Raw genomic sequence first — 24336 nt, forward strand, 5'->3', positions numbered from 1 at the left:
TCTTTAAGGGGAAAGGAAAACACCACCAAATAGATTAGCTCCACAGTTGTGCTGTTAATTATGGGTCATTTCATTCAGTTAATCAATAGGCAGACTTCTTTAACTGGCTAATTATGCCAGACTGCTCCCACAATGAGCAGGTTTGCCGCTAGTTGCTAGCCATGAAGGGATAATATTTCACTGTAAAGATAAGCATGGTCCCAGTCCTCAAACAAATTCTTTGCAGTGTCCTGAATTTGCGTTGTTGCTGGCTGCAATTTAACCCGTTCCACACCAAACAGAAACTTATACCTGGGACAGAAAGGTACCAGCATCATTAGCTTCTCAGTGCTAAACCACCCGGGTAAATATCTGGCCATTTCCTCAAGCAGCTCATCTGGATCATTCACTCTCCATCTAAATATCTATGCAAACCACCTAGATGAATTTCTTGCTGGTAGCCCAGGTAAAACCAACCAGCCTGTGTTGCATTTTAGGCTGGGGATACAGTTCCCTCCTTTGCTTTGCCAGGCAGTTACGTGAGACAATGGGTCCCAGACAAGGTAGGAGTCTGGAGAGCCAAGGCACACCCTCCATTCAAATCTTCAAAGAGCAGATCGGCATGCAAAGGGCGAGTCTAGGCTCTCCGTTTGTCAAAACAGATAAGAGGTTGAGAAAACCTCCTGTTACTTGTAGTTTAGAAAAAAAAAATGGGTTTTGTTGCACACTTGAAGAACTGATTGCTGGATTCAAGGCCACCGTTGAGGTCATCAAATAGTTATTGCAATAGAGCAAGATAAGAGCTGAGTGATAGCGAAAGTTTGTAGCTGAATTTCACGGATATTTGTTTTAGCAGAACAAAGCAATTCATGCTTGGGCTTTGCTAGAAGATTGTTTTAGCTGAAGAAGAGCAGCTTGCTGAGCAAGCACCCTCAACATAGCATTCTCAGAGATGCTTCCTCTGAGGTCTGGGGTTTCAGATTTCCTTTCCCTGAAGGGCTCCAGTCCCAGAGGACGACAGCAGCACTGGCACACCGGCTCAAGGACTGTCCTCGGTGCTTCCACTGACTTCTGAATGACTGCAATGCAAGTCGCAGTCACTGCCCTACTTGTATCCCCTGTTTTTACTTCCCCATCTTCTTTTCCCTTTTTTAATGCCTATCTGCTGACAAACCAGATCTTGGGGCTTGCTGCTTGAGAAGGTCAATTAATGAAGCATTATTGCAATAAAGAAATGCAAATGCAAGCCTTCAGCATTTGCTAAACAGTTATCTCCATGAAGAAACCATGCTGCTGTAACTACCCCAGGATGAATTATATAGCTTTACTGTTGTAAAGCCACAACTAGAAGACAACAAATCAGCTGTACCAGCAGTGTCAGTCAGCTTTAGCTTCAGAGGAGAGTTCAATGTGTTTGGAACAACTTCAGGTTAAATCACTGCACGATTCAGCCCATTACACCCGTGCAAAACTTGCACATTCTCCAAATCTTAACGGAGAAAGCTTGAAACCTGCTGCCTTGGGGGATGTAACAGCAGACTGCCCACAAGCTGCCTCTGCCACCTCTTTCCACATCTCTGATGACCTATCTGGGACCACTTCACTGCACTCTCAACTACCACAGATCTCAATAGCTACAAGCAAGCAAGAAGTTTGTTGCCGAGAAAAGCTCTGGTATTGCTCCCCATCACCTCCTTTTGGGCATATGGGAGCTGTATTGTTTTAAATTGGGAGCTGTATTGTTTTAAAAAGAAGCAAGGCTTAACTTCAACATTTGTCTGCAATCAGCTCTTTGTAAAACACATTGCTGCACACAGTGCAAACTTTATGTAAGCTTTTCAGTTTTAAATGTTACTTCTAAATTCCTCATGTGTGGACTAGAATAGAATAGAATAGACCAGACCAGGTTGGAAGAGACCTTCAAGATCATTGTGTCCAACACCACCTAATCAACTAAACCATGCAACCAAGAACCTTATCAAGTCTCCTCCTGAACCCCTCCAGTGATGGTGACTCCACCACCTCCATGGGCAGCCCATTCCAATGGGCAATCACTCTCTCTGTGTAAAACTTCCTCCTAACCTCCAGCCTAAACCTCCCCTGGTGCAGCCTGAGATTGTGTCCTCTTGTTCTGGTGCTGGTTGGTTGCCTGGAAGAAGAGACCAACCTCTGCCTGTCTACAACCTCCCTTAAGGAAGAAATGGAACACAGACTTGTAGAAAAAAGGGCTTGGCTGAATCACACAATCCTAGAACGGGGAGACCTTATTGTTCTTGACAACTACCTGAAAGGGGGCTGTAGCCAGGTGGGGGCTGGTCTCTTCTCCCAGGCAACCAGTGGCCAAACAAGCTGCACCAGGGGAAGTTTAGGCTCGAGGTGAGGAGAAAGTTCTTCCCAGAAAGAGTAATTGGCCATTGGAACGTGCTGCCCAGGGAGGTGGTGGAGTCACTGTCCCTGGAGATGGTCAAAAAAGGGTTGGTTTAGTTGTCAGGAGGTATTAGGAAATAGGTTGGACTTGAGGATCTCTGAGGTCTTTTCCAACCTGCCTGATTATGTGACTCTGTGACAGGGTTTGTATCCTGAGGTGGCTTGTTAACCAGCTGCAGCAATTGCTCACTTGGAAAACAAGGAGAAAGGGCTGCAGTCAGATTCCAGGAGAGTTTGGATAGAAGCAAGATCAGATTCCAGGCTAATTCTGGGCTACTGTGTAAAAAGTGTCATTGAGATTTAAAACAACTCCTTGGTAGTGCTATAAAACATCATACATCCCCACATGTAACTTCTTTACTAAACTTCAGTGCATCTGCCTCGACCTGGAATTTCAACCCAGAAATTTGGAAACAGAAGCTTAACATTTGTGTAAGGGGGAAAAAAAAAAAGAAGAAAGGAAGGAAAAAATGTTGGTTTTACCCAGATCACTAGAAAACAAGGGGATGAGGAGTATTCCTTTGGGACATGTGGTGCTAGACTGCAGATGTGATTCACAGGGACGTTCAGTCAGATGGCACATCAAAAGCAATGGTAAATTACATGCCTTCAAAAAAAACCCCAAACAAAACCAAAACATTAAGTCATAGGTACTTGGCCATGGAGGAAGGCAATTAGATGTCAGCATTATTTGTTAACCAACAGGCACAAGATGATACATAGTGAATTTTTTGCAATAACAGCCATTCCTGGTCATTCATTTTGAAGAGAATAAATCTGTCACTAGAGTGAAAACAATTGACAGCACCATTTATTACCTTGCATGCTTCAGAATAACAGCACAATTTACATGTTGCCCTTTGGCACTGGGACTCCCAGCTTGCTTAGAAACAAAGCAAAAATATCTATAGACCTGGTAGCAAGGATTTAGGCAGCAGCTGACCTTATGTGGTTTATTTAAACTTCTGTAATGGTGCAGTCTTGTTCAGCCCCTGGATATAGACAAAACAGGTTTTCCTGGAGAATCCACAGCCTTGAGACTCTGAAACACAGAGGGTCACACAGAGGTCTCTGTATCTGATAGTTCAGAGAGTAACATTTTAGCTCTGATCCTCTGAGATCTCTCCTGGGAATTAAAGATATTTGGTTTCCTTTCACAAGATTTAAAGGGCTAGGGCCATCAGAAAGAAGGGAATTTTCCCCTAGCTCATGAAGATAGAGCTTTACACTAAACCTTAACTTCCTAATTCGTACGAGGGCAGCCAGACCCTTGTCATATCCAAGCCCTTTAGCTCACTGAAAAAGACATCAAAAAAACCTATGGGAAGAACTGTTACTAGGATAATATACCAAAAGAAATCTATAGAAGACCTGAAATGCAGCTCTTTATAGTAATACATCTTTACAGTATTAGCTGTTGGCTAAAACTCTTTTTAAGGAGGTCAAGAGGTTTGCCTCAGCACCTGCTACAAGTACATGAGATACACAAATCTGGGATCAGTTATAATGGAGAAGTCTGCAGACAGCTTTAGAATGGCATTTTAAAGAGATTCAGCTTCCTGAAGCCAAGAGAAATATTTAGGCTGAAAGCTATTATAAATCTCTATCAAACACTTCTCTGTATGGCAAAAAGCTTCTATATGTGGCAAAAAGCTACCCAGAATGGATCAATTGGAAGATATCTTACACTCAGCCTTATGGGATTACACTGAGATTTGGGGTCTGTAAATGAATGCTTATCACAGCCAGGCCCTTCTGGGGCTTTCTCCCTTGCAGGGAGGTCTCCACAACTCCAGCACAGTGATGCAAGAGCCGCTATAAAACTGCTCCATTTAGTAATGTCCATCCCAGCTCCCAAAAGGTCACGCAGCTCTTCCCTTTGGCGACAGTTTATGATCAGAGTCCACGGAAAGGACAGGTCAGCACCTTGTAACTCTCCCTCTCTCTTGTTATATTTCAAATTTAGAGTGAGCTGTTATGTTTATTTTCCCTTTCCCCCGCTGCTTGATAGTGCACAGCAAGGTCAAGAGACTGGTCATTTATTAAGGAGCTCAGTTATTCCCAGCACGATTCTGCACATTGTAAAATCCGAGGGAGATTAATACGGCTGGTGGTAGCACTTTTATTCTTAACACATACCTTGTGCCTCTGTGCCTCCCCCCATGGCACCCTGCTCTTTGTAGAGCTATGAAGAGTCTGTGACTCTGAACTCTCCTATTCTCAGCACTGGGATATAGTTCTAAGACAGAAAATGAGATCCTGGGTTGCAAGTATCATAAAGGAAGATTTTAGCCCTTTGCGAAGATTCAGGCTAGATCTAGTTTCCTAGACTGCCCCACCCCCCCATTCTAATTCTTGTGGAAGCTAACATATAATCAAAATGTCTTTTCTCCTCTTTCTTTCTTTTTTTTATAGTTGTCACCAATCTGTAGTTATGTTGTCAAATAAACTGCTGATATAGATATATCATTGCCTGCAATTTTTAACAATGCTCAGAGTGGAGTTTCTTTTTCTCTTCTTTTTTATTTTTAATTATTACTCCCTTTAAAAGAATCACAGAATGTTAGGGGCTGAAAAGGGCCTCAAAAGATAGGATAGGATAGGCCAGACCAGGTTGGAAGAGACCTTCAAGATCGTGTCCAACCCATCATCCAACACCATCTAATCAACTAAACCATGGCACCAAGCACCCCATCAAGTCCCCTTCTAAACACCTCCAGTGATGATGACTCCACCACCTCCCCAGGCAGTCCATTCCAATGGACAATCACTCTCTCTGTGAAGAATTTCTTCCTAGCATCCAGTCTAAACCTCCCCTGGCACAGCTTGAGACAGTGTTCTCTTGTTCTGGTGCTGGTTGCATGGGAGAAGAGATCAGCCCCCACCTGGCTACAACCTCCCTTCAGGTAGTTGTAGAGAGCAATAAGGTCTCCCCTGAGCCTCCTGTTCTCCAGGCTAAGCAACTCCAGCTCCCTCAGCCTCTCTTCATAGGGCTTGTATTCCAAACCCTTCACCAACTTTGTTGCCCTTCTCTGGACATATTCCAGCAAGTCAACATCTTTCCTAAACTGAGGAGCCCAGAACTGGACACAACTGGATCATCTAGTCCAACCCCCCTGCCAGAGCAGGATCACCTATCCCAAGTCACACCCTCAAAGGCATCTGGGCAGGATCTCTAGAAAGGAAGATATACCATAGAATTCCACCTGATTCACATGTCAGTTCAGAGCTCAATAGTAATCTAAAAACCTCCATTTGAATGATCTGAATGACCAAGAAGCATGTCAGAGAGGTCTGGACAGCCCAGAGCCATGAAACACCCTGTCCCAAGCAGAAACCACTGATGAACCACAACCCCTTATTAAAACAGCAGACACCTGAGGGTTTGAACCTCTCATTCTCCAGTAAAGTCAAGAAATGTAGGCTCAGTGCAGGGGTATTTATTCATTCCAACATTCAGAGGATACAGCTTCTGTTCAGAAGAGCCAAGGTAAGATACTGTAAATTGTCCTTATTTTCACACTGCTCCTTGCAAAGCCAAAGGTGCAAAGGTTTGGGAATTCCACGTGGTGCAGTTTTTGGTATTGTCTATTTCCTCCAGCCCAGAAGTGTTTGTTCTCTTCTTCAGAGGTCCTGAAGAGGAATTATGTCTAGTCTAGGCATAATTCTATAAGGTAGAAGCTAGACCTCCCCACATTTAACCTAAAATTCCTTATCTTGTTCCCTTCCTTGACTCTTGCTTCACGTCTGCCACCTTCTTAAAACAAACAGAAATCATCACTGGATGAAACAGCACAGTACCAGGCTTGTGGGGCAAACAGAGGTCACATACTTTGTCTGTGGAGTCCAAAAGCAAAGTACTTAGTGTTATTAGCTTTTCTGCATGAGTGATCTGCCCTTAATTGGACACATGGGTGCTGTGGACAGACTGATAAAAGCAGTATTTATTTTTTTCTGAATGAGCTATTTACTACTTACTTGTGACCACAACAGCAGACTGCAAACTCCACTTCAGCAATATGCTGCTATCATACTTCTGTGATAAGGCTGAAACCATTAGGCAGACAACAAAAATAAATAAAGGGGAGGGGTGCTCATCCAAATGCTAGGAGGAGAGTTTAAGACAAGCTGGACTTCTGCTTAGAGAGATGACCCCCCCAAAATCATGTCCTTGCTCCCAGGGCTACTCCTGATACTTCTCTGCAGGGACATGTGAAGATATAAAATAGGCTTCTACCTATATTTGGTAAGTATTGTAAGGTCCAGCTCTGCCCACAGAAACTTCACTCAAAAGGCTCTGCAACAAAGGGACCAAATGCTTATTCACTTTCTCACAAACTCAGAAATAATGGGATGTCACACAATTATAGAATGCAGCAGGCTGGAAGGGATCCTCAAGTCACCTTATCCAACCCCCCTGTAGCAAGCAGGGACATCTCCAACTAGATCAGGTTGCTCATGGCCCCAAGAAGTTTGGTTCCGAATGTCTCCAGGAATGGGTCCTCAACCACATCTCTAGGCAATGTGTTCCAGTATTTCAGTATTACACAGCTTTCCCTCACAGTCCTCAGTGAATAGTGATATCCTTTATCTGACAAATGGGGAGAGCAAGTCACAATCATGCCCTACCCAGCAGCACAGCCTGGGTTTCCTTATGTGCTGCTGCAAGGCTTTGCTCACCAGTAGAATTAAAAATCCATCAGATGAAGCACATTATGGCACAGATGGAGCTAACTGACACCCACACATCCTGTAAGGTGATGGGAAATGATTGCCTGGCTCTGACATACAATATTTCAGGGACCTGTTGCTGTTCACATTAACTTTCTTTGAATTTGACATGTTTCTGCTTCCTGGGAAACAGGGTAGGTGCATACAACAAGGGGGTACTTCTTACCAGCCAAGTAGTTGCTCCTGAAGGTGACTACAAGGCTCACTACAACCCTTATCCAGTCTTCCCTGTACTCAAGTGTCTAGAAGGAACTGAAAGAAGTCATGTCCTAGGACCAGGGAAATCAGAGCAGAGCACTGCCTTGAGCCTGTCATGGCCTCTTGCAGCATGAGAGCCACCCATTTCTTCAAAACACTCCTTCAGCTTTTTTGTCTTGTTTCACTTCCCTTCTCTGCTCTACTTTTTGGCACTGCAGACCTCATTTGAGGACTTTTGAACACAGGAGCCAGAAATTAGAAAAGCTCCGGTCACTTCATCCCACACACAGCCCAATAACATCGGCACACTTGGGTGTCTGCCTGGCTTGAGAGCTTGTGCAGAAGCCCCTCCTCCACCACAGCATGTGAAGCAGAGAACATCCAGAATGGTCTGAAATTCAGGACTCTGATGCTTCACAGAAAAGTCCCTTTATAAACATTGTCCTTTCCATGTGGCAAGCATGCTGAGGTACACCAACATGTCTCAGTTACTTTGCTCTGGAAAGATCTTACCTTCACCTCCACCTAGAAACCATCCCACGGAGGTTGAAGGTTGATGTCCCATCTGAGCACAGTGAGCAAAGGAGTGGCATTAGTGCCAGACCCCTTAGAAAATGGGGCACAGAATTTCCCTTCACCAGGACCCTCCACTTAGATCATCTTAAGCCCACTGAAACCACAGCTGAAGCCAAATAACACTCCTTTTTAACACCCAAACATCTTCATCTTGCAGACTACCTTGAAAATGATTGGAAAAAACCTCTTTCCATTTCAGAAGGCTTTACAAGTTGCTCCAAGTCATTTGCAGACCAACAATTTGAAGTGCCTGCTCTTGCAAAGCTGCCTATATTTTTTGGCACAACTTAGCTTCCCACTGCAAATCCCATGGGATTAATCTGTGCTTCAGAAAGTGAAAAGCAAACAAGGAAGTCCATTTAGAACAGAAACAGGAGGAAATCTTTTGGGGAGTTTTATGTAGGAAATGAACTAAACTTTGGGTTAGCTCAACCTTTGGAACGGTCCCTGGCTTGAGACAGACAGTGTAAATGCTTGGGATGCCAGACATCAGGAATGGGCCATAATGATCAATCTTTTGCATCCCCAGATACCAACAGTCCAGCACTGGCTGACCAGCATAGCACAAACGAGAGCCATACTTGGGGCTTGGGGGTTTGTAACAGTTAATTACCATGGCTGCCCCTTAAGGCTGATCAGTAACACAAACAGGGCATGCACCAACCCCATGTGTGATGCATGTTATGGGAGCCACCACTAAGGGCATGTCAGGGTCTGGTGGTTTGCTCAACACATCCCACCTGGGAAGCACCCACCACTGCAGCCCGTTAGACCTGTGCATGTCAACCAGGGTCAGCTCTGCACCAGAGCTTTCCTAATCTCCCCAGGAGCACATGTTCTTCCCAGCTTTGTTCCTGGCTGCAGACACAGCATAAGCTATAGGAGACAATGTCAAGGGAGAAAGTCTGCACCCAGGTCTGAGATAAATCACAGGAATGAGACACCTCATGGGTCACCTTGCTCGGCTCCCTTGACAGCCACAGCCGCTGCTACCGCAAGGTTTTTGCCTCATCAGTGTGGCTGCTTCCAGCAGCCATCCTGCAAAAGCTTGCAAATGAAACAAACCCATGAGCACCACCATTCTCCACAGCAGACACTTCAATCATGAGATCATAAATAAGGCTGATTGAATCGTAACATGCTCCACAACTTTGGCTGCTCACTCTCCTTTTGACTCACATAATGGGAAGCAAAGGGGACCTGGAGGTGAAAGGAGATGCCCATGACACCTCACCGCCTCAGAGGCTGGGCAGCAAATATGTTTTCTAGTAGTGCAGTGTAAAACAAGCTGGCTACATCATGTCCTGTGTGCCCCAGTATGGCAGTGAGGGACCAAGCACAGGCAGCCTCTGGTAGGAGCCAACAGGGAAAGGGGCAGAATGGTGCAGTACAACCCATGATGCCCTATTCAGCTGAGAGCATATAAAAATCATGGTGAAAACATAGTTTCTGGCTATAACCAGAAAGTAAGAGCCATAGTAAGACATAAAAATGAAATTAGCTGTTAAAAATCAGCAAGCATAAGGAAAGTATATTTCCTTTCTTCATCCATAAAAGAAAGATAACAATATTTCTTTACCTGCCAGGGAAGGCATTTCCACGTGGCCTCAGTTACTGGATCAGGAGCATCTTCTGAGACTCAAGCACTGAGCCAATACCCAGGGAAACAAAGGTTCTTACCCCAAGAAGTACTAGGTAAGACAACTGTAAAGGCAGCCCCAGCCTGGGCATCTCTATGGGGATGCTTCAAGGCTGACAGATTATCATCCCACAGGTACCAACTGTCTCAACTGTGCCCATGGCCAGGCAGGGCCATGGAAGAGCTGGAGACACCTTACAGCACCACTAGGAAGGGAGAATGGCCCCATGCTGAGCTGAAATAGGTTTGTGAAGCCCCAGATGGGGCTTTTTAGTGCCCATCAGTCAGGTGCAAGCTCTCATGCAGTTATCTGAAAGCACCTGGAGTGAAACCAATGCAATGGTGCAAGAGCCACCCCAGGCCAGACATGAGCCACGATGTGACAGGGCCATTTCTCCCATTTAACATTTTCAGCTGCACCCAGCACAGGCCTCCATTCAAGGGCAAAACAAAAATGCAGGTGGGTTTGCATGAGCAATCTGACCAAAGGAGATGAACAGCTCTACTACATCAGGTTGGAAGAAATAGGCCCAAAACTGCTGAGGAGATTATTTTTACGATTAGCAAATTAATGATAGGGTTGGGGTTTTTTGGAAGGAAAATTAGTACAGGGAGGGATGGATTTCCCAAAATGTCAGAACATTTTGTTTCAACATGACACCAAGTTGGGAGCAGATGTTGGTGAGTTAGAGGGTAGAAAGGCTCTGCAGAGGATCCTCGACTGACTGGACAGATGGGCAGTGTCCAACGGGATGGCATTCAACAAATCCAAGTGCCAGGTGCTGCACTTTGGCCATGGCAACCCCATGCAGAGCTACAGGCTGGGGTCAGAGTGGCTGGAGAGCTGCCAAACAGAGAGGGATCTGGGAGTGCTGATTGACAGCTGCCTAAACATGAGCCAGCAGTGTGCCCAGGTGGCCAAGAAGGCCAATGGCATCCTGGCCTGCATTAGGAATAGTGTGGCCAGCAGGAGCAGGGAAGTCATTGTGCCCCTGTACTCTGCATTGGTTAGGCCACACCTTGAGTCCTGTGTCCAGTTCTGGGCCCCTCAGTTTAAGAAGGACATTGAGACACTTGAACGTGTCCAGAGAAGGGCAACAAGGCTGGGGAGAGGCCTTGAGCACAAGCCCTATGAGGAGAGGCTGAGGGAGCTGGGATTGTTTAGCCTGGAGAAGAGGAGGATCAGGGGTGACCTCATTGCCCTCTACAACTACTTGAAAGGTGGCTGTAGCCAGGAAGGGGTTGGTCTCTTCGCCCAGGCAACCAGCTCCAGAACAAGGGGACACAGTCTCAAGCTGTACCAGGGGAGGTTTAGACTCGAAGTGAGGAGAAAGTTCTTCACTGAGTGAGTCATTCATCATTGGAATGTGCTGCCCAGGGAGGTGGTGGAGTCACCATCCCTGGAGGTGTTCAAGAGGAGACTGGATGTGGCACTTGGTGCCATGGTCTACTCGTGAGGTCTGTCAAGACAGGTTGGACTCGATGATCCTTGGGGTCTCTTCCAACCTTAGTTATACTGTGATACTGTGAACACTTTTCAAAATGAAAATGTTGACACTTTGCAGGGAAAAAACAACAAAACAAACAAACAAACAAACAACACCAAAACCAACCAACCAAAACTACTCAAACCTAATTTAGATTTTAGTTTAATGTCAATTCATCAGTAGGAAAACTCAAACAAAACAAAAAGAAATCAATTTGCTGTCAAGCATTTGAGGATGTTGTTGCAAATTAACTTGGGGATCAGCTTTGTTTAATTAACTGAACCCTTCTGGACAGTGCAGGTGTCAGCTGGCCCAAAGTGATACAACCCAGTTTACACATTCAGATATTGAGATAGAAATTCTGCACTCCCCTGAAAGGAAGGTGGGAAGAGATAAACCAGAATAAAGAGCAGCAAGAGGGCCAATGGCATCCTGGCCTCTATCAGGAACAGTGTGGCCAGCAGGAGCAGGGAGGTCATTCTGCCCTTGTACACTGCACTGGTTAGGCCACACCTTGAGTCCTGTGTCCAGTTCTGGGCCCCTCAATTTAGGAAAGATGTTGAGTTGCTGGAATGTGTCCAGAGAAGGGCAACAAAGCTGGGGAGGGGCTTGGAACACAAGCCCTGTGAGGAGAGGCTGAGTGAGCTGGGGTTGCCTAGCCTGGAGAACAGGTGGCTCAGAGCAGACCTTATTGCTCTCTACAACTACCTGAAGAGAGGTTGTAGACAGGTGGAGGTTGGTCTCTTCTCCCAGGCAACCAGCACCAGAACAAGAGGACACAGTCTCAAGCTGTACCAGGGGAGGTTTAGGCTGGAGATTGGGAAGAAATTCTTCACAGAGAGAGTGGTTGTCCATTGGAATGGGCTGCCTGGGGAGGTGGTGGAGTCACCATCATTGGAGGTGTTCAGGAGGAGACTTGCTAGGGTGCTTGGTTGCATGGTTTAGCTGATTAGGTGGGTTGGATAATAGGTTGGACACGATGATCTCAAAGATCTCTTCCAACCTGGTTTATTCTATTCCATTCTATTGTATTCTGTTCTATTCACTTACTGAGACAAAGGAAGAGGCTGGGAGAGGGAGTGAGATGTACAGGACTGAACAGGGCAGATCATAGGGAAGAATATTCTAAGGAGGGAAAATGATGTGGAAGTGCACAGACCCAAGTGGAAAGGGATAGAGGATTTGGCATTATAGGGGGAAATGTGGGATGCAGAAGATGACAAGGGGCTTTACAAACATGTCTTAATTCCCAGGCTAAGCTCAGCTTCAGAAGATATAAATGCTTAAATAAACATGAGTCAATTTATTATTCCTCTGTGTTTCAGATCTTCCTCACCTTCTGCCTGGCTCATTTACTGCAATTAAATGCTTGTAAACAGATTATACCCTGAAAGCTACATTTTCCTGGTAAGTGGTCACCTTAACCTCCTCTGCTTTGACTGTGGCTAATATTCCCCCAGGTCACACTATAATCACGGAGTAATGGGTCCAAGGTGAATTGCTGGGTCACTTGCTTCAGCAAAACTATCACCAGCATCCAACCCACCTACATGACTGTGCCTTGCTAATTACTGTGGAAAAAAAGGGAAAAGTTAGAAATGTCATATTTCTCTCAAATATTAACAGAACCTGCCCTGGACACAGGCAACACACTGCTGTTGTTAAACCAGTAAGCATGATAATGAACTCCTTGCTCATCCAGTTTTTCACTGTTGTTGGTTGTGGCATTGTACAGCCTGTGAAGCCAGCACAGTGGAGCCTACTGAGAAATGGTGTCATTTTCTGGAAACCTCTGTGAGCTTCTCCAAGACATTCTGGGAACCGGGGTTTGATTGCCCTGTTTTGAATTCAGTTCAGCATAGGGCTCTTCAGGCAAGGGGAACTGCATGAGTGGCTGGAGGAACCATCAGCAAGATGGATGTTTTTAATGCCTTGTTTGGTTTTAGTGGCAAGGTCTGATCTGAAATATTTCTGGTAAGGACAAAGTTTATTACAGTGTCTTAAATGGGAAGCAGGTTTTGAGATGATGTAGATGAGTGTAACTCCACTGATCACTGGCAAGTTGGGGCAACCAGTTTATAGTAATCATAGAATCCTAGAATGGTTTGGGTTGGAAGGGATCTCTCTACAGTCACCTGGTCCAAACCCCACGCAGTCAGCAGGGACATTCTCCACGAGATCAGGTTGCTCTGAGCCTGACCATGAAGATCTCTAAGGATGGGGCCTCAGTTACCTCCATGGGCAACCTGTTCCACTGTTCCAGACCCTCATGGTAAAGAACTTGTTCTTAACATCCAATCTAAATCTCCTCCAATTTCAAACCATTGCCCCTTATGCCATCACTGCAGGCCTTAGTAAACAGTCTCTCTGCAGCCTTCAAGTAGGCCCCCTCTAGGTACTGAAAGGATGTCATTAGGTGTCCCCAGCACCTTCTCCAGGCTGAACAACCCCAGCTCCTTCAGCCTGTCCTTGTAGGAGAGGTGTTGCAGCTCTCTGATCATTTTTGTGGCCCTCCTCTTGACCCATTAATTGGTAGTCTTAGTCTGTATTCTCTGTCTGTATTCAGTGTCTTTCACACTGACAAACTACATTGATTGTCTATAAATAACTAAATAGATTAGATAAATAAAGTAGGGGAGAATAAATATTTCTTCCACTGTTAGGTTAGAAGATTTTGCTCTCTCCTGAACAAGATTTAACAGGCCATTTCTCTCCTTATTTATATACCTCTCCTCTCCCTCTCAAACCCCACAAAATATCTCCGCAGAAAAGAGAAGAAATGTGAAGTTGTCATGAGAAAGAAATATGTTGCCTGAACTGAGCTTGCAGCATGACTTTCACAGCTTAGTAGCATACCCTCATGGGTTGATCTCTTTACATCCCTTTGGAGAAGCAATCTGAAAACAAAGACCTGTGCAGTCCCTCAGGCCAATGTACTGTGCTTGCCTTCACCGCCTGAACCCTAGCAGCGGAGAGGAAAAAGGAGGCTCTTACATGAGAGTCACTACAGGAAGCCAGCTCTTTGTTTTCACACAATCATCTCTGTTCTGAGCTTTATGAAAAGTTCATCAGAGGGAAGGAACAGAAAGCCACAGCGACAATGCAACCCCAACTCAGAGATGCGGTGCGGTACTTAGCGGTGTTTACCTGCTCCAATAACTCTGATCCCAGGGAAGAACACTGAAGATTAGCTCCAGACCTCATTAGGCAGCTAGAATTATGTGGGTTAACAAAGTAATACTCTTGGCTTTCTTCTGCATTCTAAAAGTGGCTTGAGACCTATAAAATCCCTTTGTATTTTATTAAAAGTCTTCTGCAATCATTTTTCATCCTGCAGCCCAGTTGAGCTGAACTAATAAATTAGCATGTTATCTGTGTGGATATCCATTAGAGCTTCAAATGAAGGTTATTAGAGCCCAAAACCTAACAATGCTGCTTACAGCTGGGGAGGAAGCAAGCTGTTCCATCAGGCAATGGGCACCAAGGATAATCAATGAGGGACACATCTACCCCTTGAGCCCACAGGAGATGGAGACCTTGAGCAGGCAGCCAGGGGTAGGGGAAGCCAGGCAGGAAATCACTGGGTATGAAAGCTTCATACAGCAAAGGCTCATGAGGCTGAACCTTACTGCACTGTCCAGGTGAGTTTCTGCTCATACAGAAACCCAGTGCTGGTTATCCACATGAAATTCTTGGCCAGATGAGGTCTGAGGTCTGCTCTCCAGCTGAGTTGTCTGCCTCAGCTCAAACACTGCTAAATGCAAAAAGGCCACAATGGGAACATAAATCACACAACTTTCTAGTTGCTACAGCTCCAGGCAGTGGCAGACATGGTTTAAAGTTGAAGTGATTTAGTCATTACTTGGCATTAGCTTCCCCCAAGTCTTTTGCTTTTCTTCCTCACATGCTTTGGGATTTCTGATCAAAATGTCAGTACAAGTAGAGTGTAATACTTTTCTGCTGTTTTGTAAAGCTCATAAACAGGCAAACTTAAAATATGAAGTCAGGGTGTGAAAAATAGGTGTAAGATGGAAAACAGCTGCTCTAAGATGGTCTTTTTAATAAGCTTCAGCTCTTGGCCCAAGTGCTGTTTGCTCGGTGAAAGCTGGCAGGATGCTGGCTATAGGCTCTCATTGTCCTGGTCAGCAAGCAGGAGGGCAGTGGGTGGCTGGATCTGAAACTCACCAGGGCAATTGAAGCCCATTGCAAGGCCAGAGCTGCCACAGGCCCATGCTGGTCCTGAGTGAAGAGCAGGACTGTGTACCCAGCCAGGAAGCTGTGACTGCTGGGAGCTGAATGCTGCTTCCCATTCCCTAGAGCTTCTCCAACAAAGTACCTAGAAAGGCCACAAAGAAGCAGGGGTTAAAAGGACTTTACACAAACACACACCAGCATCAGGAGATTTGGCCATCAAACAGGACCAAAGACTTCCTTCAAACAGAAAGCCACCATGCAGACATTCTTCTGTCTTCTTGGTCATGCTCTTCTGCCCTGCCCTATCACTGCAGAACTCATTTTTCTCTCTGCTAGCCTGCCTTCCCAATACCCTTCTATTTCCTTCTTCCCACTGATTTCTTTCTGTCTCCTACTGAAGGAGTATCTGGGTTGCTGGTCACCTATGTAAGCAGTAGCCTGAGGGTTAGGGCACCAAAATTGTTCAAGACTATACAGGACAGGGTAGTGCAAAGGTAGATTAATTTACATTCTCTTCAAGGTACTTTACAAGGATTATTTTCAGCCTCTCAATTGATTCAATTCCCATGACCCTGTCTCCCAAAGGGCAGGCAGCCAGGCAGCCCAGGCACATCATGCAGGGTGCTGTGCAGCCAGCCTCTGCTCCACTGTGAGCCACCAGCATCTCAGCTTCCTCGGAGCAGACTCATCACAAGGCAGGGATTTCAAGGAAATGTCATCACACACTGCCTGGGTCACTGAACTACAGCAGCTTGGTTGGACTTTTTCTTTACCTTAAACAAGATCCAGCTCCCTCTTCCAGGGCTCCAGCCACACACTTGCTTCTGCAGCTCCCACATACATCAACACTACCTTGACATGAATGCAGGCATGGGTTGTTCTTCCCCAAAAGAAAAAAGCTTCTGCCTGAGCTGAGCCTTGTGATGTGCTACCCAAAGTGAATTTCAAGATATATCTCCAAGCTGTTGATCTTCCCCTAGGGTCATAGAGACACCATTTTAGTATGTCTTCATCTCCAGCCTTTCCCCTCTTCATCTAATTCCCTTTTACCTCCCACTCTTATCCTCTATTACTCTTTTTCTTTTCTAAGAGAAAAAAAATGTTCCTTTTCACTCTCAATCTCTGGTCCTCTCCTCCTGTCATTCCCTTCATGTCTCATCCATGATAATATTTTTATTCATGGAATAACTAGTTTGCTCTTTCTCCTCTTCCTGCTGGGTTACTTTGATCTACTGTTCCTCGTCTGTTTTACACATTCCATTTCCTTCCTCCTCCAAAGACACATCAGTCTGTTCCACATCCCCTCCTCCTTACTCATCTCTCTTTTCCTGCTCTGATCTATTCTTGCTGTTTCTAACTTGTTTCATGTCTAGATAGTTTAAAAACCTGTTCTACTGCCCCAATAAGCATTGCAATAGGTGCTGGAGGATCCAGGCTCTCAATTCAGTCACCCTAAATCAACACATTATGCCACTCTAACACCCTGCCTTAGTCATGCTTTATTAAGAACAACACCTGACTCCCAAAGGAAAACCTAACCCAGGGGGAGCTTAGGACAATAATCCCTCGGTCACTTCAAGTTCAGCAGATCACATTGCAGCACAACCCTGGAAGAGTCCCAGGGGACCTGTTCCAGTCACTGCCCTGATCTTCAACAGGAAGGGTGTCAGCCCACAGGAATGGCCTTTTCTTTGTCAATAATCAAGAAAATCCTCTGAAAATGAATAAACTTCACTTGCAGGTTCTGGGCTAAGAGCTGTGTACTCTTAGCTATAATAAATCACAGCAAGATTCAGCATCAAGCAGCAGGGAACCTGCTGGCCCCATGCAAAGAGAAACCTGAGGGTGAAAATTATTCTTCCCCTCCACAGGAAAGCCATTTACTAACTTGTCCCTTGGCCCAAGCACAGAGAAGCAAGAAAAATCTAAAAAACCATGCTTTTCCACCCTGTATCAAACAAGACAGTAGCACTTTCTACAATGTCTCCTCCTGTGATGAAAACTCACTGCTGCCTGACCTGGCCACTTGGGAAAAAGCAGGTAAAGAGCAGGAATAAAAGTGGCATGGGAACTGCTGTACCATCCCTGCCCAAGACTGAATAACAATTCCTCAGGGGAAGGCACTGTAAGAAAAAGCCTTTTGCAGCCAGAATGTTTGGACACAAAGCACAAATAGCATTTGGTGCCCAGCAAGTACCCCTGGGCATTTGGGCTGCTGCTAGCCCAGCTGCCCTTCCTCCAGGGTTTGATGAGCACCACTTCTTCTTCTGGAGACAACAGGGCATTTTGGCCACTACAATTCCTAGAGCATCATCCAATGATTTCATTCATGCTGTGGGACTGGCACAAATGTTGACATTGAGGCCTTGAAAGGAGAAAAGAATAAAGGCTTATTTCAGTTTTGCTTGTTCCAAAGGAAAGTCATGTGCTTGTTGTGATAGGACTAATTTATTAGCAAAGAGAGCCTGAGCTAAAAGACCCAGTTGATAGTAAATGAAGTGTACTGCTAATATAGCAGAGCATTTACAATGTCACTCCCAGAAACCTGTCATTGCTTTTTATTTTTTTACCCAAGATGCTGAATGCAACAAAAGCCATGACAAAACTGGTTTCCTGCCTGATCTGCAGCCCTGAATCCTCCAGACTCGCTGACAGCAGCCCACAAGCGAGCTCTGCGTGTAACTCAAGCACCTGGGCAATAATAAAACGACCACAGCAATCTTTATGTCATTGCAAAGGTTAGGTGTGGGCTGCCCTTTGCACACCCCAAATCCAAACCTGATCTGTGGCTGAGTAAAAAAAAAAAAAAAAAATGACGTTAAAACAAAATAAAAATCAATACAAAGCAACTCTCAGCAATTGCTTCACCTGTGCAGACACAGCATAAAGGCCTGAGACCTTGCACTTCAACAGTGCTGGAACAGCATCATAGAATCAGTCAGGGTTGGAAGGGACCACGAGGATCATCTAGTTCCAATCCCCCTGCCATGGGCAGGGACACCTCACACTAGATCAGGCTGGCCAGAGCCTCATCCAGCCCGGTCTGAAACACCTCCAGGGATGGGGCCTCAACCACCTCCCTGGACAACCCACTCCAGGGCTTCACCACTCTCACGGTGGTGAAGAACTTCTTCCTCACATCCAGCCTGACTCTCCCCACCTCCAGCTTCATTCTAATCCCCCTAGTCCTGTCACTACCTGATATCCTAAGAAGTCCCTCCCCAGCCTTCTTGTAGGCCCCCTTCAGATACTGGAAGGCCACAATAAGGTCACCTTGGAGCCTTCTTTTCTCCAGACTGACTTGAAGTCATTACACAGGCATAATGCAGGTCAGCTTGGCAGCATGTGCTTTGCCCTGGTGTTTTCAGCAGAGAAAGGAAGAACTAGAAGCCTTGTGAACTTTTGTGTGCCCACCCTAAATAATTTCACTTAAATATAAATTACCATGCCTAAAGTCAGCTCAGTCTCCAGGAATTTAAATTAGCCCATTTATTGAATCAATATAGTTATTTCTGTACACAAGGGAACAGTATGGGTACCTGACAAGCATAACCACTTTAACATCCAACTGTGCCTCCTGCAAATGGGTATAGGTCTCCTATGTCCTAGATGATAACTGTATGGCTATGTCTCAAATGCTCTAAGCCATCCCAATTGTCACAGGGCATCTACATTTGGGCACCTGATTCACTCCTACATGGCCCTGCAGCAGCAGGTGAAGCACATGATCAATCTCAGCATGGAAAATCTCCCCTCTGCAGCATTGCCAACCCACTTCTGTCCACAAGCTCACCCAGGCCTCAGAAAATCACCTCTTGGCATCAATCCAGCTGATTTAACTAGGAAGGCATAATAAATATTAAAGAGTCTACGTATGTGTGGCACAGATATTGCATATGCTTGTGGCTCCTCTTTAAAGTTCTGCTTAACAGCTGGGGCCAAATTCTGTCCTTGGCAGTGCAGTGAAAACCTGTGGACTCAGCTCAGGCTCTAGTCAAGGGCAGCATTTGTTCACCAATTGCAGTGACACAGGTCAATGGGGAAGAAGGATAATTTCATTATCTGAATCTGAACAGATCTCATCATATAAAAAGAAAAACCTTAATGTGGTGCTGATGGCAAATATGAGTAGATACCTTAATAGCCATCATCAGTGACTGAAAGATATGAATACCTAACACAATTGCTGTACTGGAAAACAGCTTTTGACCTGCCAGTAACATTTCATTTTGAAGCCAGCACTAGCCACAAAACCCAGGGCTTTTGAACTTGTAAAGCTGTGCGAGCTGCACGTGCAGCAAACTCCCAGCCTCGAGGCTGAATGTTGCCTTATTTGGTGAAAATTTATTAGATTTGTCAGGTGAATAAAATGCTTTATTAAATTTGCCTGGTTGAAAGTATGCCTGTGTATTTTAGTTTTTCATTAGAGCACTGCTGGATTTGTCTGAAGTAGTTAAGAATATCTTAAGTGATAGATCAGTAACAATTGGACCAAGCCACAGCAGAAAACTCCCCCCAGGAGGACATGCTCTCCCTATGAAACTGAAGTCTAAATGCCACTGGTTTCAATTTCTCCCCGCCAGTGGGGAACAGAAGAGAAATTAGACTAGAAAAATGGCTGGCTTCTAAAAAGGAGAGAAAAGAAAAACCTCAGAACCACCTCTTCTCACTCACACACACACAAAACACTGCCAGGAGGGACAGCACAAATTTCAGAATGAGCTGTCAAGTTCAGCAGCAAGTACTGGAGCACTCAGCAGAGCTGCCTGCTCACCCTCCTTTCTCCTGCTCCCCACCACCCTTTCCACGCTGAATGCGTCCAGCATCCTGTGCCTGGGGAATTGGTTGGAGTTGCCTCGGTCTGATTTCTAATTATGATGCAGGATGCACAGTGATAAATTTCCTATGGGATACTCATTATATAGAGCATATGAGTGTGCTGTAATCAGGCGTATTTGTTGCTATGGAAAAGCACAGCAAGCATGCAGAGCCTTCTGTGTGGCATCTTTAGTGTCCCTGCACTCCGAGTGCTCAGATGCCTTGGCAGCGCGTGGCATAGCAACGTGGTAGCTGGCACAAAACCCAAGGACATGACAAGTTTCAGCTGAAAAAACTTGCAGGCCTCATCATCCCATTGCATCTTCAAGGGGCATTAGACTTAATTATTTCACATTTCAAAGCAAAAGGATCATAGAATTGTCAGGGTTGGAAGGGACCTCAGGGATCATCCAGTTCCAGCCCTCCTGCCATGGGCAGGGACACCTCACACTAGATCAGGTTGCTCAGAGCCACATGCAGCCTGGCCTTAAAAACCTCCAGGGATGAGGTTTCTACCACCTCCCTGGGCAACCTGTTCCAGTGTCTCACCACCCTGATGGTGAAGAACTTCTTCCTAATATTCAATCTGAATCTACCCATTTCTATTTTTTTTTTCCATCCCCCCTAGTCCTATCACTACCTGACACCCTAAAAAGTCCCTCCCCAGATTTCTTGTAGCCCCCCTTCAGATTCCGGAAGGCCACAATAAGGTCTCCTCAGAGCCTTCTCTTCTCCAGGCTGAATAGCCCCAACTCCCTCAGTCTGTCCTCACAGGAGAGGTGCTCCAGCCCTCCAAGAAAAGCATCACAGCCAGAAAGTGGCCAAAAGGGTGACTCTCCTTCCTAAAAGCTGTCATTTTCCCTCATGGGTATATATATTGGCCACATCCATTTCAAGAGGTGAAATAGTATTGCTGGACTATGGCTCCACACCTTTTCATGTCATGATTACACAGGACTCAGCATGGCGTTCCCTGTGCCCAGATAAGGGAGTATCAGCTTGAACACCACATAGGGCAGTGACCAGGTAGGGTATGCCATGCTACAGTTAAAAAATTAAGCAGGTAAAAAGAAAAAATGGAAAGAGACACCATTTATTAATTAAATCCCCTGCTTATCCCTTCTGCAAGCAGCTGGTGGATGTGAGGAGGGTGCCAAAGTGCAGTCCTCTCTACAACACCAGATTAAATAGATCTCAGTGGTGCATGGAAACACTCAGCCCATTTGTTTTATGCCTCCCTTATTTTAAAACACTTAACCTGTGGCCCAGGCCCGCAGCACATTCCTAGGGGTCTGGTGCAGTCTCCATAGAGGCAAGGAGAGTGGTGAAGCCATCTCACTCCATAGCCTACTCCGTCTGCTCCTCCAAAGAGATGAAGAGATAATGCTCCCTTCCGTCACCTTTAAATAATACCCAGCTCTGTGTCTCTGGAGGCTTTGACCCAGAAACATCTTTTTCTGACATAGTGCTTGAGAAGCAAGATGGTGTGGCTGAGAAGAGCTGCCAATTGCAGACTGGTAGCTGGAGAATCAGTCACAGAAAAGCCATTGGAGATGCTGAGCTGCCAGAATCTCAGTGGTAAAGCATCATTAGCAGTGTATGCTCCTTATTCCCATGAGAAAATTAGTTACAACTCTGGGAAGTTCCTGCACCTCCCTTTGCAGCAGGCAAACTAGAATATTTCATCTGGAAATAAAGAGGGACAGCCAGGCTTTAGCTCCCCAATAACCACTTCTGCTTAAATGCTTCAATGTTCAATGCAGATGCCATGAAGAGCAGAGTAGGTGTTTCTCCAAAATGTGAGGTTACTCATATTGTATTACAACAGCACCCACGTTTCTCATCACCTCAGGTTGCAGAAGAGATCCCATTTGTACTTGTTGGCTTAGCCCTGATGACCCTACACACAACAAATAAAGACATAATGAATTACTCTATTTTCTCTTGTAAAATGGACACCAGTTCATTGGATCAAGTGGCACTAAACAGACCTCCCACAATGATTTCTCTCAAGTAATAACTCCTTCTTCAGCAGAAGGATTTTGACAGGAAAGGTGCTAAAGCAGACAGGCTCAGAGAGGTATTTTGCCTTCCTCTGTTCCCATTTCCTCACCTGAACTCCCCAGCAGTAACACCATGCTGTGAAATCCAGGGATGGGGCTGCCTAAGTCACGACAGCCACTTCTGCAAACATCTGGAGCAGGACCTCATCAACATGTTGCATATTTCCTCATGCTCTTCCTTGAAATGGATCCATTCTTGTCCAATTCCCCTGTATATAGGGGCCAAGAGCTCTTCAGAGGGCCCAGGCACGTAAAGGAGGCACCAGGACCTGCAGCAAGACAGAAGATTAAGGATACACTTTCTTGCACACACACTGGAGAGACACTGGCCATACAGCTGTCAGCCTCACTGCTGGACACTGAGCTGAGAAATCCTGTAAGGTAGGAAATCTAAGGAAGTGAATGAGTAACAAATGGAGACCTCCACACCTTCAAGGCCCACATGCAAGTTAACAGAAAGGGAAAGCCTTTCCAACAGTCATCTGCTGGCATGGCAAACAACACACCGGAGGGATGTGGGACCTCCACTAGGTTGGTCCAAACTCTTGCTGCTGGTTGAACCTTTGTAGCCTGCATGCCACAAGTTTGGATCAGGCCAGTTCTTACACATAATACTGCACAAACTGGTTTCCTCACAGTGCAAGTACTCACAGCAGCCTGAAGAGGCTTGGCTGTGCTTGAATTCTGGCTGCCCAGAATGGAGCGCACAGCCAACAAGTGAAGTAACCCTGCTGTGACTGACGTTGCTGCCTTTCTTGTACTCATTCTCACCCAAGCATCTCAGGGTACTCCACAAAATCAGGTTAATATCACCAGTACTTTTGCCTTGGAATACTGACAGCTGGGGAAAAAAGTCTAAGAGGGTTTTTTTAGAATCACAAATGATGTGATGAGGTAGTAACAGGGCTTGTTTCAGGCTGGCCACCCCACTGGGAGAAGTGTCTTTTCCACCTTTAGCCACAGCATCCCAACCCATCTTCTCCAAAGCCTATGCAGAACTACTGCAATACTCTGCAAACTGAGGGCAAGCAGGAGCTTCTGCTTGATTGCCACTTCCCATCAGTTCTGAAGAAATCTTCACTCACCCAAAGAAACTGTTTCATTTACCTGGTAGCTCTATAATGTATCACAGTATCACCAAGCTTGGAAGAGACCTCAAAGATCATTGAGTCCAACCTGTCACCCAAAACCTCACGACTAGACCATGGCACCAAGTGCTACATCCAATCCCCTCCTGAACACCTCCAGGGATGATGACTCCACCACCTCCCTGGGCAGCACATTCCAATGACAAATGACTCACTCTGTGAAGAACTTTCTCCTCACCTCAAGCCTAAACTTCCCCTGGCACAGCTTGAGACTGTGTCCTCTTGTTCTGGTGCTGGTTGCTAGAGAGAAGAGACCAACCCCTTCCTGGCTACAACCACCTTTCAGGTAGTTGTAGAGAGCAATGAGGTCTCCCCTGAGCCTCCTTTTCTCCAGGCTAAACAATCCCAGCTCCCTCAGCCTCTCCTCATAGGGCTGTGCTCAAGGCCTCTCCCCAGCCTTGTTGCCCTTCTCTGGACACGTTCAAGTGTCTCGATGTCCTTCCTAAACTGAGGGGCCCAGAACTGGACACAGGACTCAAGGTGTGACCTAACCAATGCAGAGTACAGGGGCACAATGACCTCCCTGCTCCTGCTGACCACACTATTCCTAATGCAGGCCAGGATGCCATTGCCTCCTTGGGCACACTGCTGGCTCCTGTTCAGATGGCTGTCAATCAGCACCCCCAGGTCCCCCTCTGTTTGGGAGCTCTCCAGCCACTCTGACTCCAGCCTGTAGCTCTGCATGGGGTTGCTGTGGCCAAAGTGCAGCACCTGGCACTTGGACTTGTTGAATGTCATCATGTTGGACTCTGCCCATCTTGTAACAGGAGGCATCATTAGCCAGATATTTGTAAAGCACCTCACACAATGCCATCCCAACATCCTGGAGAGCATAAAACATAAGCCTGCTGACTTCATAAAAATTTACCAGGGTCTCAAGCTCATAACTCTCTCCAGAACACATGCATCAATGAAAGCTAACATCTCTGCAAAGGGGCTGTCACATAAAACCAAGCTGACACCAGACCAGCAACTCCAACACTCGCAAGCCGCTGGCAAGCGGGCAGGCTGATAGTGAGGTGTTATTCATGGAACTTGGAAGGAAAACAGTTCAAAACATTCTTGGCTTTGTTAGT

This window comes from Dryobates pubescens, chromosome 25 (assembly GCF_014839835.1).
Source record: "Dryobates pubescens isolate bDryPub1 chromosome 25, bDryPub1.pri, whole genome shotgun sequence".
Lineage (NCBI taxonomy): Eukaryota > Metazoa > Chordata > Aves > Piciformes > Picidae > Dryobates > Dryobates pubescens.